Here is a 14,778-nt window from a genome sequence, read left to right on the forward strand (position 1 = left end):
TATAAAGAGCCAGCTGGCGGATTTTGGAATGTGTTTTGCCAAGTTGAAGAGTTGAAAACGCTAGCTCCTGGAGACGACGGCGTTAGCCGCCATTTAGCATGTGTGTATTGTGTGCGTGTAATCGTGATTCTCTGTGTTGATGTCTTCACTCCCTGGTTGTCTTTATTTCGGTTTTTGAGGTATCTTCACATGTATTGTATGATTGCTAATGTTAAGGAAAGCAATGTCTACTGTTTACAACTTAAAGAGAGATTCCTGAAGTTTTTAAGGAAAAGTTATATTGTAGGGTCTGAGTTGAAAATGTCCTATCAGCTAAACCGTTCTCCCCATGTGTATTGTGTATTGTGTTTCATGTTTTAAGCCTAAAGTCATTCCAGTGTTGTTTTAAAACCAGAGTGGTTATGGTTTACATTATTGCACTGATTTAATGGTGAATTTATTGTATTAAAAACAAATGCATATATATCTATGAGATAAAAACATAGTCTATTTAATGGACATGATTGCACTTAAAAGAGTGATGTTTATGTTTCTAAATACATGATGATTTCTGTGAATATGTGTGTGTAAGATGCAGTGTTGGGACTAACGCGTTATTTTTTATATTCAGTAACTCAGTTACCGTTACTACATGATGCGTTACTGCGTTATTTTACGTGACTTTTTATGTAGTATTGGCTTGAAACAGAAGATCTGAGTGTGTTTTGTGGCAGCACTACGGTGTCATTCTTCTGAATCTCTTGTGTCACACGGAGGAGCCGCTGCGCTGGGTGTGTGTCTGAGTGTGGGAAGGAGGGAGGGGAGGGGTGCGCACAGCAGCATTCGTGAGGAAGGGGCGGAGACAGAGAGAGCGAGAGAGTTGTTAACACGCATGCGTCGCCAGGCTCAGCTTTTTACCGATAGATTTATCAGATTTAATTTTTTATTATCTATAGCAGGGGTGTCAAAAGTGTGCCCCGGAGACCATTTGCAGCCCACAGCTAATGTTTTAAAGGCCGACAGCACTTTCTAAAAATACTATTAAAATAAACAAAAACATAACAAAGGTGAAATAAAAAAGCTTAAAGGTGAAATGTAATTTAGAAAACGTTGCAATGTTGACTAATAAAACAAAGCTGTTTTTTTTTTCTTTCAAACTCATTGCTCAAAACATAATATTGAATCAAGATCAATGTTATTATGAATTATAGTACACACACTCTGTCAATTCTCTTATATACTCTTTATTTCTAGACTTCTAGAGTGTTTGATTATCACATCGCTCTAAATGTATAAAAAATAAAATTCACAAACATAAAGAGGGATCCTAGTGGGCCAGGCCAATATTTCCTTATCTCTAAACTAAAACTGGGGAAATGTGTAGAGTGTTCTGGGCTTCAGACATGATTTTATTTCAGAATTCCTTGAGAGAAAAAACGCCTGGTTAGGCTTTGATATGTAAAAATAAAGTTAAAGTACGTATTTCGTTTACAGCTATGTTGTTATTATGCTGTTTGTTACTTATGTATGTTATGTTGCAGCTATTTAAAATAGTTTTGTCAATTTGTTCTGGCCTGAAATAAGTTGGCCCTTTGAAACATATCTTTGTCTTTGTGTGTTGTATGTAGAGCACATTGCTTAGCAGAGTTCAGTGATGCAAATGCATGTCAAGTTGATCAACACATTGTATTATTCTCCAGTGCAATAACAGTACTGAAATGAAGGCTAAAAGGGCATTAATGGGAGCTTTAAAAAAAGAAGTAACTAAATAGTTACTTTTCACAGTAACGCATTACTTTTTGGTGTAAGTAACTCAGTTAGTAACTGAGTTACTTTTGAAATAAAGTAACTAGTAACTGTAACTAGTTACTGGTTTTCAGTAACTAACCCAACACTGGTAAGATGGTGCTCACTGATGTGTGGAAAGAAGAGATAACCATTGTGCTTGAATTCAAACTAACAAATGGACATTGAAACTGAAACATGATTTCACTGGGGAAATGTTATTGTTTTGTATGATGAGCTTGGAAAATGTGTAATTAATCAGACCGAGATTCAGGGAAGAAAATGGCAATTCACTCCTTCATTCATTGATTCAGTTATTCTGTGTTCCAGTTCACCTAGGAGAGTGAAGGCAGTGGAAACCGACAAAAAAAATAATTTATTATTCCAGTTAATCAAATTTGAAACTAGTAACACAAGCATGACCTGAGCAATAGCTTTTAAGTATTAAACATATTCTGTTTAATCATGCTCTTTAGTAGGCTTCTGCGAACAAGAAAGTTTTCTTTTGAATGAGAAATATCATCATGTTTTAGTCTTGCGAGTGTTATGTGCACAGGAGGAGGAGACGGCACAGACAGGAGGGACGTAGTTTTAGCTCTATTTATTCATATATATACACTATACAATATATATATATATATATATAAATAATGAAAGAAGTGTGTGTACTAATCCAAAATGTGTGTGTGGTGTGCGACTATGTGTGTGAATTAACTGGAGAGTGTTACCGGGAGTGTTGAGCGAGAGGTACGGGAGTTCAAATAGGGGCGAGGCAGGCTCGTAGGTCCGTGAGCACAGGCAGGAAGTCGGGGGCGATAGCGAGGCGTCAAAAGTCTGTGTCCAGGCGGGAGGTCGAGATCCAAGAGGCAGTCAGGAAAGCAGAGGGAACACGGGAATGAATCACGAGTCACACAGCTCGTGATGCGGGAACGGAAGTCTGCTGTTGGAAATCGACAAGGAGGACACAAGACAAGTGAAACACGGCGGGGGGAAGAAACACAGAGAGAGTATGCATAGAGCTTGATTACAAGTCCTTACTGTATGAAACAGGAAACTACGTTCTGGCGCGGGATAGCAGGTTGTGCTGGCTTATGAAGGCAGGTCTCATCATCAGCTTCAGGTGTGTTGATTGCTGGCGATTGATTGCAGCCGGACTGTCACGCGCCTGAAGCGCTCTTGGAGGTGCGCTCAGCCAAGCGCACAGATGAATGTGCATTGGTATGCGCTCGGGCCGTGACAGCGAGATCTTATCACCCCCTTACTGCAGGGGGTACCTTGCTTCTCATTTGTTATGGCTGCCCTGTCATAACAGAAAAAAATGTCACCATAAAGTTATGCAAAAAATACATCCTAAAAAAATCTTATTTTTTCACTAAGGAGCTCATGCCCTTTTTTAAGATCATTTATATATCTTGAAAAATGTGTGTGTACGGACTTCACAAAAATCTCATAGTATTGGATATGTATGGTCTGTAAACCTTAAACTTTGTGTCGAAGAAAACATCCATCCATTCATTATCTACAGCTTGTCCCTCTCTGGGTCACAGGGGTGCTGGAGCCTATCCCAGCTGCACTCGGGCAGACTACATTCAGACTCACATTCACACACTAGGGCCAATTTAGTGTTGCCAATCAGCCTACCCCCAGGGGCATGTCTTTGGAGGTGGGAGGAAGTCGGAGTGTGAATAAACGTGAATGAGGACTGATGATGAAGCCGGTCAGGGTATATGCTCGCAAGCTATTCATTTCCCAATCAGCCATCCTTTGCTCGCACTCAATCTCTCTGCATTACAGCACAGATGTAACCCCGTGTGCATGGAGCGTCAGTGTCAATCCCATTTGACACTCTACGCTTACCTCTGGTGTCACTATAAAATGACAAATCTGGAACCCCAGCGGAACTTTCTGTCCCACACGACATAGGCATAAAATTGCCCTGTTTTCACTCGCCTGGCTCTATTTCACGCAGTCGTTTGCAAGGCTGTAGAACAGACTTGTTCATTTAACGAGACTTGTGGTACAGTAGACCGTGCCAGCTCTTTGCCACCTTTATGTAAGTTATTTATGATTTTTGCTAGAGATGGGAATGTTTGCGTCTGTGAAAAATGCAACTAAGATTGTGTTTTATGCTGTTGAGTTTCTAAATCAGGTCTCACGTGAGCTGAACCAAAATGATCATTGATAGACAGGGATTAGACATCATTCCATGACTTTTTTTTTTAAGTGTCTAATCCGTCCTAATTAGGTTCTCGCTCCAGCAACAAAGCTTATATCATTGTGATGTTTACTTTATTGCAGTATTGCGGTCTTACTCAGAGAAATAACCTTCAATAAACATAATTTGTTCTGTTGTTATTGCGGTTGCTCTTGTTTTTGGTCTTACTTTCTGTATTCTGTGTCTATTTTGTCTATCACTTTGTGTGTGTGTGTGTGTGTGTGTGTGTGTGTGTGTGTGTGTGTGTGTGTGTGTGTGTGTGTGTGTGTGTGTGTGTGTGTGTGTGTGTGTGTGTGTGTGTGTGTGTGTGTGTGTGTGTGTGTGTGTGGCTAACAGTCCCTTCGTTAAAATCCTTAGGTGGAGGTGGAGGTGGAGGTGAAGTGGCATCGGAGTCTGTGTCTCTCTTTAATAGCTTCGTCGAAGCATGTTGCTTTTGAAGCTGTTTCAGCAGATTTGAATTGCTGTTTTGGGCAGGAGATAGGATCTTTGATCCAAGACAAAATTTACATTTAACTAAAATGTTATTTTCTTTGTGCTCGACAAAAGAGTAGTGAAAATATCTCCATGTTAAGAAACTCGGCTTCGGCTCCGCCATGATGTCTTGTTAGTAAACACAGACCACCCCGACCCCCCCACCTCGCCCCACACACACCCACACACAGCGCGCCTCTCTCTTCCTTGTGACACAGGAAGAATCAGAAGGACGACACCGCAGATCTCCAATAAAACACACTCAGATCTTCTCAGTTTCTAGCCAATACTATATAAAAAATAACGAAAATAACGCAGTAACGCATCATGTACAAACCCTGTTTCCATATGAGTTGGGAAATTGTGTTAGATGTAAATATAAACGGAATACAATGATTTGCAAATCCTTTTCAACCCATATTCAATTGAATGCACTACAAAGACAAGATATTTGATGTTCAAACTCATAAACTGTATTTTTTTTTTTGCAAATAATAATTAACTTAGAATTTCATGGCTGCAACACGTGCCAAAGTAGTTGGGAAAGGGCATGTTCACCACTGTGTTACATGGCCTTTCCTTTTAACAACACTCTGTAAACGTTTGGGAACTGAGGAGACACATTTTTTAAGCTTCTCAGGTGGAATTCTTTCCCATTCTTGATTGATGTACAGCTTAAGTTGTTCAACAGTCCGGGGGTCGCCGTTGTGATATTTTAGGCTTCATAATGCGCCACACATTTTCAATGGGAGACAGGTCTGGACTACAGGCAGGCCAGTCTAGTACCCACACTCTTTGCTGTGAAGCCACGTTGATGTAACACGTGGCTTGGCATTGTCTTGCTGAAATAAGCAGGGGCGTCGATGGCAACATATGTTGCTCCAAAACCTGTATGTACCTTTCAGCATTAATGGCGCCTTCACAGATGTGTAAGTTACCCATGTCTTGGGCACTAATACACCCCCATACCATCACAGATGCTGGCTTTTCAACTTTGCACCTATAACAATCCGGATGTTTTTTTTCCTTTTAGGTCCGGAGGACACAACGTCCACAGTTTCCAAAAACAATCTGAAATGTGGACTCGTCAGACCACAGAACACTTTTCCACTTTGTATCGGTCCATCTTAGATGAGCTCAGGCCCAGCGAAGCCGACGCCGTTTCTGGGTGTTGTTGATAAACGGTTTCCGCCTTGCATAGGAGAGTTTTAACTTGCACTTACAGATGTAGTGACCAACTGTAGTTACTGACAGTGGGTTTCTGAAGTGGTCCTGAGCCCATGTGGTGATATCCTTTACACACTGATGTCGCTTGTTGATGCAGTACAGCCTGAGGGATCGAAGGTCACGGGCTTGGCTGCTTACGTGCAGTGACTTCTCCAGATTCTCTAAACCCTTTGATGATATTACGGACCGTAGATGGTGAAATCCCTAAATTCCTTGCAATAGCTGGTTGAGAAAGGTTTTTCTTAAACTGTTCAATAATTTGCTCACGCATTTGTTGACAAAGTGGTGACCCTCGCCCCATCCTTGTTTGTGAATGACTGAGCATTTCATGGAATCTACTTTTATACCCAATCATGGCACCCACCTGTTCCCAATTTGCCTGTTCACCTGTGGGATGTTCCAAATAAGTGTTTGATGAGCATTCCTCAACTTTATCAGTATTTATTGCCACCTTTCCCAACTTCTTTGTCACGTGTTGATGGCATCAAATTCTAAAGTTAATTATTATTTGCAAAAAAAAAAAAGTTTATCAGTTTGAACATCAAATATGTTGTCTTTGTAGCATATTCAACTGAATATGGGTTGAAAAATATTTGCAAATCATTGTATTCCGTTTATATTCACATCTATGTGGGCTCTTTACCGAGGATGTCGTTGTGGCTTGTACAGCCCTTTGAGACACTTGTGATTTAGGGCTATATAAATAAACATTGATTGATTGATTGATCTAACACAATTTCCCAACTCATATGGAAACAGGGTTTGTAGTAACGGTAATTGAGTTACTGAATATAAAAAAAAAATGCGTTAGACTACTAGTTACCGCCGAAAATAACAGCGTTACAGTAACGCGTTACTTTGTAACGAGTTAGTCCCAACACTGCTAAGGATGCTGGTTATAGAAGCGAGCACAAAGTTTAGGGGGAAACGTTGGCGCAGACGAAGGCAGAGAAAGTGAAATCGGCGTGACTTGGTGGTGTCAATGTGAAACTTGGAGCCAAGCTATGCAGACATAAATGGCGTGCTTACCCAAAAACTTCCCCGGCCAGGTGGACCAAACAGACAACTGTCCATGGAGTGAGTCACTACAATATTGTTAATGATATATGCAGCACATCATGCTTGTTATTACAACTGCATAAACTGTCAAGCTAGCTATGTATAAATAAAACATGAAATGTGGCCTAATACTTTACAGATACTGTAATATGATTGTTCATGTTTTTCAGTCAGTACAGATTTGTCGCATTGTGTTGTGCATTACAACCTCAAAAGCCATTCAGCTGTTGACGCAAAAGCTAACTTACCTCTTGCCGTAGCTAGCTTACGGCTAATGCCGTAGTATGCTGTCGCAAGACCATGTAAAACTACGCTAAATGAACAGTTCCACAGTTTTCACTCTTACAAAAACAATGCTGCTACAGCTTGGTTATTATACAGGTTTCGGAATGTAAATAAAATATTGTTGCCGTATTTTGGATGCATTTTTAAAGTGATTTCGAAGAAGAATGGATTGATCCCTTTAGCTGTATTGCCACCCACAAAGAATGAGCCATTTTTTACAAATTAGAATACAAAAAAAACCCTATCTGTCTCTCATGATTGTGAATATAGGCAAAATTCCCCAAAAAAGTGTGGTTCCCCTTTAAGCATCTGTCATGTTTCCTTCTTCTGCAGTAAGAAAGATATAGGAGTGTGGGCGCGGCTTTGCGGTTGAGAGGATTGTTGGAAAATTGGCATTCTATGAATATTCATCTTTACACTTGGAGAGAGATTTAGCGCTCACATTTAGACTTTGATTTAGATTTAACATTAAGATTTAGAAATAGCATTTAGGTTTAGATTTAACATTTAGCACTTACTTTTAGATTTTTATTTTATTTTATTTTTTAATAATGTCCTGCCCAGCTTCTCAGGCAAATCATATAGTAGATGTAGATGCCCATATCGGCTGTTCAGATTTACTTTACAAAAGAGAAGTGTAGGATACTTCTCTTGTTGCCTTACTTGTATTTTGACTTTATTAAATGTATTTATATAATCATTTGGTGCAGCCGGGCCGGAGCAGGAGGGGATAGAAAGAGAAAAAAAGGAAGACAGAGTGGGGAATTGTGGGGACAAGAGGGGGATTAGACAGAGAGACAAAAACAACAACAGCAAACACAACAACAACAACAACAACAACAACAACAACAGAGCAACATCAGCAAATACGACATGTACAAATATGATGGTAAAAGTAATAGCAAATAAGCAGTTAGCGAAAATAAAAAATAATACAGAAATGACAATGAGCATTATTACACTAAAAATGGAGCAATATGAATACCAATAGAAATAGTGCTATTGATAATAAACAATACCAATACTTTACCTTTATAATCAACAATACAATTGTTCAAATGCAACAATACATATACGTAATGATAACTTGAGATACGAAAGAATGCAGAAAAATGGAGGGGAAGAAAGAGAAGCAACCTACATTAACCTTGTAGATTGTTATAGTAACAATAGGTTAAGCTTTGTCAGTGTGCCAGTTTACCCTAGGGCAACAACGTTAATATATGTTTGATGAAACGTGATTATGTGCATGAGTGAACGTGTGCATATGTACTTGTATATGTACAGTATGTGTATATCTGTGTTTGTACAGTGAATGTATATGTACAGTATGTGTATGTGTGTTTGTACAGTGAATGTATATGTATAGAATGTGTGTGTTTGTACAGTGAATGTATACGTACAGTATGTGTATACAGTATGTGTGTTTGTACAGTGAATGTATATGTACAGTATGTGTATATGTGTGTTTGTACAGTGAATGTATATGTACAGTATATGTATGTGTGTGTTTGTACAGTGAATGTATATGTACAGTATGTGTGTGTTTGTACAGTGAGTGTATATGTACTGTATGTGTATATGTATGTTTGTACAGTGAATGTATATGTACAGTATGTGTATACAGTATGTTTGTATAATGAGTGTGCGTGTGGATGTACAAACTTTGAGTGTGTAAATATGTACTGTATTGGTATATGTATGTGGGAGCGTAGGTACCTATGTATGTCTGTATGTATGTATGTGAGTATATGTGAATTTCCATGTACAATACATTTGACTCCCAGTGTGTGCGGGAGCCAGAGTACGGCCCCAGCCTCCCCGAGAGCCCATCGCACAAACAGTAGGTGTGGTGCCCAGGGAACCAGGGACCCCCGCCCCCACGCAGCCAAGCCGGACAGCGACAGGAACCCCAGAGCCTGGCCCACCGCGCCGCCCACAAGGGCCAGCAGCAGGCCGCAGACAGACGCACCCGGCAGAGGACAAGAGAAAAGCAGGGGGCAGCCAGACCCCAAGCCAGCGAGAGACCACACCCCACACGGACAGAAAGGCGGGACCCGCCGCCCGAGGGGCCCGGAGACCCCCCCCAACCGGACGGGAAGACCGCCCCCACCCCACCGGCAACCGGGCCCCCACCCCCGGAGAGCGCTTTTAGATTTAAGATTTACAGTAATATTTAGATTTAGATTTAACATTTTGATTTAACATTTTGATTTATATTCAACATTTAGGTTTACATTTAATATTTAGCGCTTACATTTAGATTTAAGCTTTAGATTTAACATTTATATTCAGACTTAACATTTCGGTTTGGATTAACATTTATATTTGTATTTGACATTTATATTTATGTTTAGATATAACACGTAATTGTAATATTTAACATTGACATTTGGATTTAACATTTAGATTTAGATTTTACATTTAGATGTACCTGTATATTTAACATTGAGATGTAAGATTTAGGTTTAGATATAAGATTTAGATTTAACTTTTAGATTTACATTTAACATTTAGATTTAGATTTAAAATTCATGTGCAGGTATATTATTTAAAATCAACATTTAATTTAAAATAAAAAGTGAGGAAAATGAGTTAAATGTGAGAAAAGTGAGTTGAATGTGACAAATATATATGCTATAAAAGTGTCACTGAACTTTTACATACAGCACCCCAGAAAAGGAACTTTTATAAAGATGCTTTTGCTTCAACAGAAACCCAAAAAGTTATGCTGTTGGAAAAAAGCTAAAGAGGGAGTGGGTGGACCAACCATGAAATCCTGTGCATTAGCAATTCTATTAGAGAACCACAGAAATAGGTTGAGACCCACCAAAGTGTCTATTACAATACATTGAATGTTGTTGTTTGTTGTGAATGCTGTTGTGTTAAAAGGTTTTCATGAAGTTTGGGTTAGGGTTCATTCTTATTTCTCAAGCAAATAGAGCATTTTTGTATTATGCCTTTGTGGACAAATAAATACAAGATGATGACTTCACATCATTGGGGATTGTATTGCTGCACACCATCTGGGGATCAAATTAAGCGGCCACCTGAGGGTACACAAACAGTCAGTGCACTAAACGAACTCTAATTTCCTCATTTGCGTAATACTTTGGTTTATTACCAAATAGCTGCAGAGCTAATCGATGTACTTTTTTGTTTAGTGCTAATTAGCAGATGTTTGTGCAGTTGCTCACATAATTTCAGCAGATGTCGGCAGAATTTGCAATGGAAACCGTTTCTAAGTTTTATGCTGTTTTGTTATTGTTGTTTTTTTGTAGTGTAGGGTCAGGTCAGACACATAGTGGTAACATCGTTACCCAGTACTTCCTGCCGCATGCACGGGTGGCCGCAATCTAAAAAGGCTCCACCAGTACCATAGTGATGGATAGGGTGGCATAACACCCTGCAGGAGCAAAAATAACACCTATTAAAGGACGACATGCATCGGCGGTTCTGCCAGTCAACTTTGCACGTGTTTTAGTACACGCAAATCTTTGGTAGATCAGGCCTCGTGTGTATTAGCAATACATTTTTCTTAGATGTCATGGAGTTTAAGTACCATGGCAGCTACTATACATCACAGGTGACGGCTTCAAGAAGGTTGAACTAGCACAGACCTGGGCATTCTGCGGCCCGCGGGCCACATCCGGCCCTTTGTGCGTCCCTGTCCGGCCCGCGTGAGGCCAATCATAAATTACAAAATACATTTTAAAAAGTATCTATGTCAAGTGTGCAATACAACGGTGCTGCTTTTGTTTTGAAAGGCGTTATTTGTATTACTTCCGTGAGGACGTATGCACGTGCGTGATTGTGAGTGAATGTGAACAGCTGCAATCACAAATTACAAAATAAAGTTGAAAAAACATCTATGTGGTGCGTGCAATACATCTGTGCTGCTTTTATTTTGAAAAGTGTTATTTATTGGCGTATGTCCGTGTGTAACCTGTGAGTGAAGGTGCACAGCGACAAGTGATGCACGGTTTACACCCGAGACGCTAAAAAGAGAAAAGTTGATGACGAATGGCGTGTTTTCAACAAGACATGGACTGCCAAGCAACGTTCCCTCTAAGGTGCGCGCCTGCGCAATTGCGCACTGCTCAAGCGTCCTATGCGCACAGCAAATATATGCCGCGCACCAAATCAAATCCCATCTGAATTCTAAACAAAATAAACACATTTATTGTGTGTAATTTTGCAATGCAACTTTGAGTGACAGTGACAACAAGCGGCCCTAACGGTGTTCATCAACACCGTTCAATTGAACACTGTTCAATTATTGTAACGTCTATCGAGATGCTTCGAGGACAGGAATTATATCGGTCACTTTATTGAGCAAAACTGTTTATATTCGGCCATAACCACACCAAAAACATGAGTAAAACACTCCTATCTCGAAAAACTAGTCATTTTCTGCCGTACAAACCAGGCCAAAACCAACTTGTCATCTGTCACCAACACGCATACCACTAAACCACTGGTGCGTTTATGGCCACACAAAAAGTCAGACAACTCAAACACCACACAAAGTTACACTATGACTCCTCAGTCATACGTGTGCTTATTTTACTGTCATTTATTATTAATGTTAATTTATTTATATTAATCATGGAATGCTGTTACTAGAGAAAGTTACAGGAATGCACACTTCATCCTATGCTTACATTTCATTGTGCAACATGAGGATGTTTAAGGGGAACTAAATGTGATCTCTGAAAGGGGTACAAATGATTTCCAAAGCAGTGCTTTTGGTATAAAGTTAAGTTAGGTTAAATGAAAGTATTATTATTATTATTATTATTATTATTATTATTATTATTATTATTTATCTTACGGTATATATCAAAAATAATATTGAGCAAAATTTAATTGAAATATTGTCAATGTGGCCCTCCAGCAGTGCTCGGGTTGCTCATGCGGCCCCCGGTAAAAATTAATTGCCCACCCCTGAACTAGCATCTTGTATTCAAGCAACTTCATGTGCATTTGGTAGATTATGTAAAAGTCTTTCGACAGAGGTGGGTAAAGTAGCCAAAAATCGTACTCAATTAAGAGTACTGTTGCTTTCGAGCAGTGATTCTCATTCTGTGTGGTACACGGGCTGCCAAAGAATCACATGATTAAAGTGTAGTGCTTTATTTTCCTATATTCAAACACAGTGTTACTGTTCAAGCTGTGTGTAATGTTACAGTGGCCCAAAAATATTAAATATACTTGTTGTTATATAAAACCTCTGTATTGTTTTTAATGAATACTAATGCTAATACGCTACTGTACTTTAATGTTGGTGATTATGAGGGTACTTGGTGAAAAAAGTTTGAGAACCACTGCTTTAGAGCATCCATCCATTTTCTACAGCTTGTCCCTTTCAGGTGCTGGAGCCTATCCCAGCTGCACTCGGGCAAAATGTAGGGTACATCCTGGACAAGTTGTCTCATCAAAGGGCCAGTACAGATAGACAGTTGCTTCTTAATTATTTTTTGTCATGACCCCCCTTGGGGACATGACAAATAATAAACATGACATAATTGAAATATAATTAACCACTCTTTCAGCACCTACAGTGCATGCTACCTAGCTGGCATATACCGTATTTTCCGAACCATAGGGTGCACCGGATTATAAGGCGCACTGCCGACGAATGATCTATTTACAATCTTTTTTCATATATAAGGCACACCGGATTATAGGCCGCATTAAAGGAGTCATATTATTATTATTTTTTCTAAATTGAAAACACTTCCTTGTGGCTTACATCAGTGATCCCCAAACATTGGGCCGCGGCCTGGTACCGGTCCGTGGATCGATTGGTACCGGGCTGCACAAGAAATAAAAAAATAATAATTTGTATTTATTTTTTTATTAAATCAACAAAAAAAACACAAGATACACTTACAATTAGTGCACCAACCCAAAAACCTCCCTCCCCCATTTACACTCATTCACACTCATTCCCACAAAAGGGTTGTTTATTTCTGTTATTAATATTTCTGGTTCCTACATTATATATCAATATTGATCAATACAGTCTGCAGGGATACAGTCAGTAAGCATGCATGATTGTATTTTTTTATGACAAAAAAAACAATTTTTTTTTAAATAATCCCCCCCGGGATTTGGTGGTAGCGGGGGATGTATATTGTAGTGTCCCGGAAGAGTTAGTGCTGCAAGGGGTTCTGGGTATTTGTTCTGTTGTGTTTATGTTGTGTTACGGTGCGGATGTTCTCCTGAAATGTGTTTGTCATTCTTGTTTGGTGTGGGTGCACAGTGTGGCGCATATTTGTAACAGTGTTAAAGTTGTTTATACGGTCACCCTCAGTGTGACCTGTATGGCTGTTGATCAAGTATAACTTGCATTCACTTATGTGTGTGTAAAAGCCGCATATATAATGTGACTGGGCCGGCACGCTGTTTGTATGGAGGAAAAGCGGATATGACGACAGGTTGTAGAGGACGCTAAAGGCAGTGTCTTTAAGGCACGCCCCCAATACTGTTGTCCGGGTGAAAATCGGGAGAATGGTTGCCCCGGGAGATCTTCGGGAGGGGCACTGAAATTCGGGAGTCTCCCGGGAAAATCGGGAGGTTGAAACCGATACTGATAATTTCCGATATTACATTTTAAAGCATTTATTTATCTCTAGTAAAAAGTATGTTGCAATAATACTACTCTGACAAGTACAACATATTTCCAAAAAGTAACTTAAGTAAATGTAATGGAGTAAATGGAGCGTGTTATTACCAAGGACAACTTAACCGAAAGCGGGGCCCACCCCCAAACCACAATATTTCCCCCACCCACCCCCACCAAACAACAACAACACCAGTTTCTGGTCGAAAAATAAGCTATTTTTTAACAGAATTGTTTGATTGACTGATCTTGTGGCAGCTTTCATTTCCCATCAGCTTCAAGCCATTAGTCTGTTTTCTTTTTCAGCCACCACTCCCCATTCCTCTATGGCTCCTGAAAGTCTGTCATTCAACGAATGAGACAGGATGCAGATCCCAGCACAACATCATAGGGACATTAGAGTGGATTAAACTCCCGGTTTGCATCCTTTTACCACTCATGCCAAGCACACTCTCCAGACAAGTGTACAACTGCAGAACATACTGAGAAAAGAAGTCGTCTACCGAAAAACAAAAATACACTGATTAACAAGATTTAGGTCTCAGATTTTTAGGTTAAATCCAGGGCAGGTTCATTCCTTTCCTCCTCAAACATGAATGAAACAATTGATTCAGGGACCCCTTAATTGTCCAAAGGAGTGAATGTAAGTGTACACCCTGGACTGGTTGCCAGTCAGCCCTGGCACTGGCAACCAGTCCAGGGTGTACCCCTTCATCCAAAGGCAGTCCTCTCACGACCATGCACAGCAAAATTGGTATGGAAAATGGATGGATGGTTGAACATCCTGCTCTCCTGGAGCCACAGGGTTAATCTCCCTCTATTTCGATTTAAACTACCGTGCCCAGTAAGGCTCTCAGTTTTGAGTTGATGGAAAAGCAGCCTTCAGGTCATAGTGGATGCATGCGTTTTCTCATCAAACCATAGAGCGTGGCGATAGCAGCTACAAACACAACCCTAGGAGGCGTCAGCACATGTGATTGGTGACGAGGGTCAAATTAAAGGTTTGAAGATAGTGGCGTAAAAGGGTGGAAAACTTGAAGCTGCAGGAAGATTTTTCAGAGTTGTGTGGTCTCTTCGAAACTTTGAGGAGTTCTCACTAGCACTGTGATGACTGTTATGTGAAAGTGGT

General features: G+C 40.0%; 1 long non-coding RNA gene across 1 annotated transcript in view; it reads right to left on the reverse strand.

Moving 5' to 3' along the window:
• Window positions 1-2,326: 2,326 nt before the first annotated feature.
• The window catches only part of LOC133653982 (uncharacterized), a 31,116-nt gene continuing 18,664 nt past the window's right edge, over window positions 2,327-14,778 (reverse strand). Inside the window, exons 2-3 of the long non-coding RNA XR_009826803.1 lie at window positions 2,803-3,064; window positions 2,327-2,704 (exon numbers count right to left, since the gene is read on the reverse strand). This is a non-coding gene — a long non-coding RNA (uncharacterized LOC133653982). The remainder of the gene's footprint in view (window positions 2,705-2,802; window positions 3,065-14,778) is intronic.

The sequence above is a fragment of the Entelurus aequoreus genome, linkage group LG07 (genome assembly GCF_033978785.1).
Source record: "Entelurus aequoreus isolate RoL-2023_Sb linkage group LG07, RoL_Eaeq_v1.1, whole genome shotgun sequence".
In the NCBI taxonomy this organism is placed as follows: domain Eukaryota; kingdom Metazoa; phylum Chordata; class Actinopteri; order Syngnathiformes; family Syngnathidae; genus Entelurus; species Entelurus aequoreus.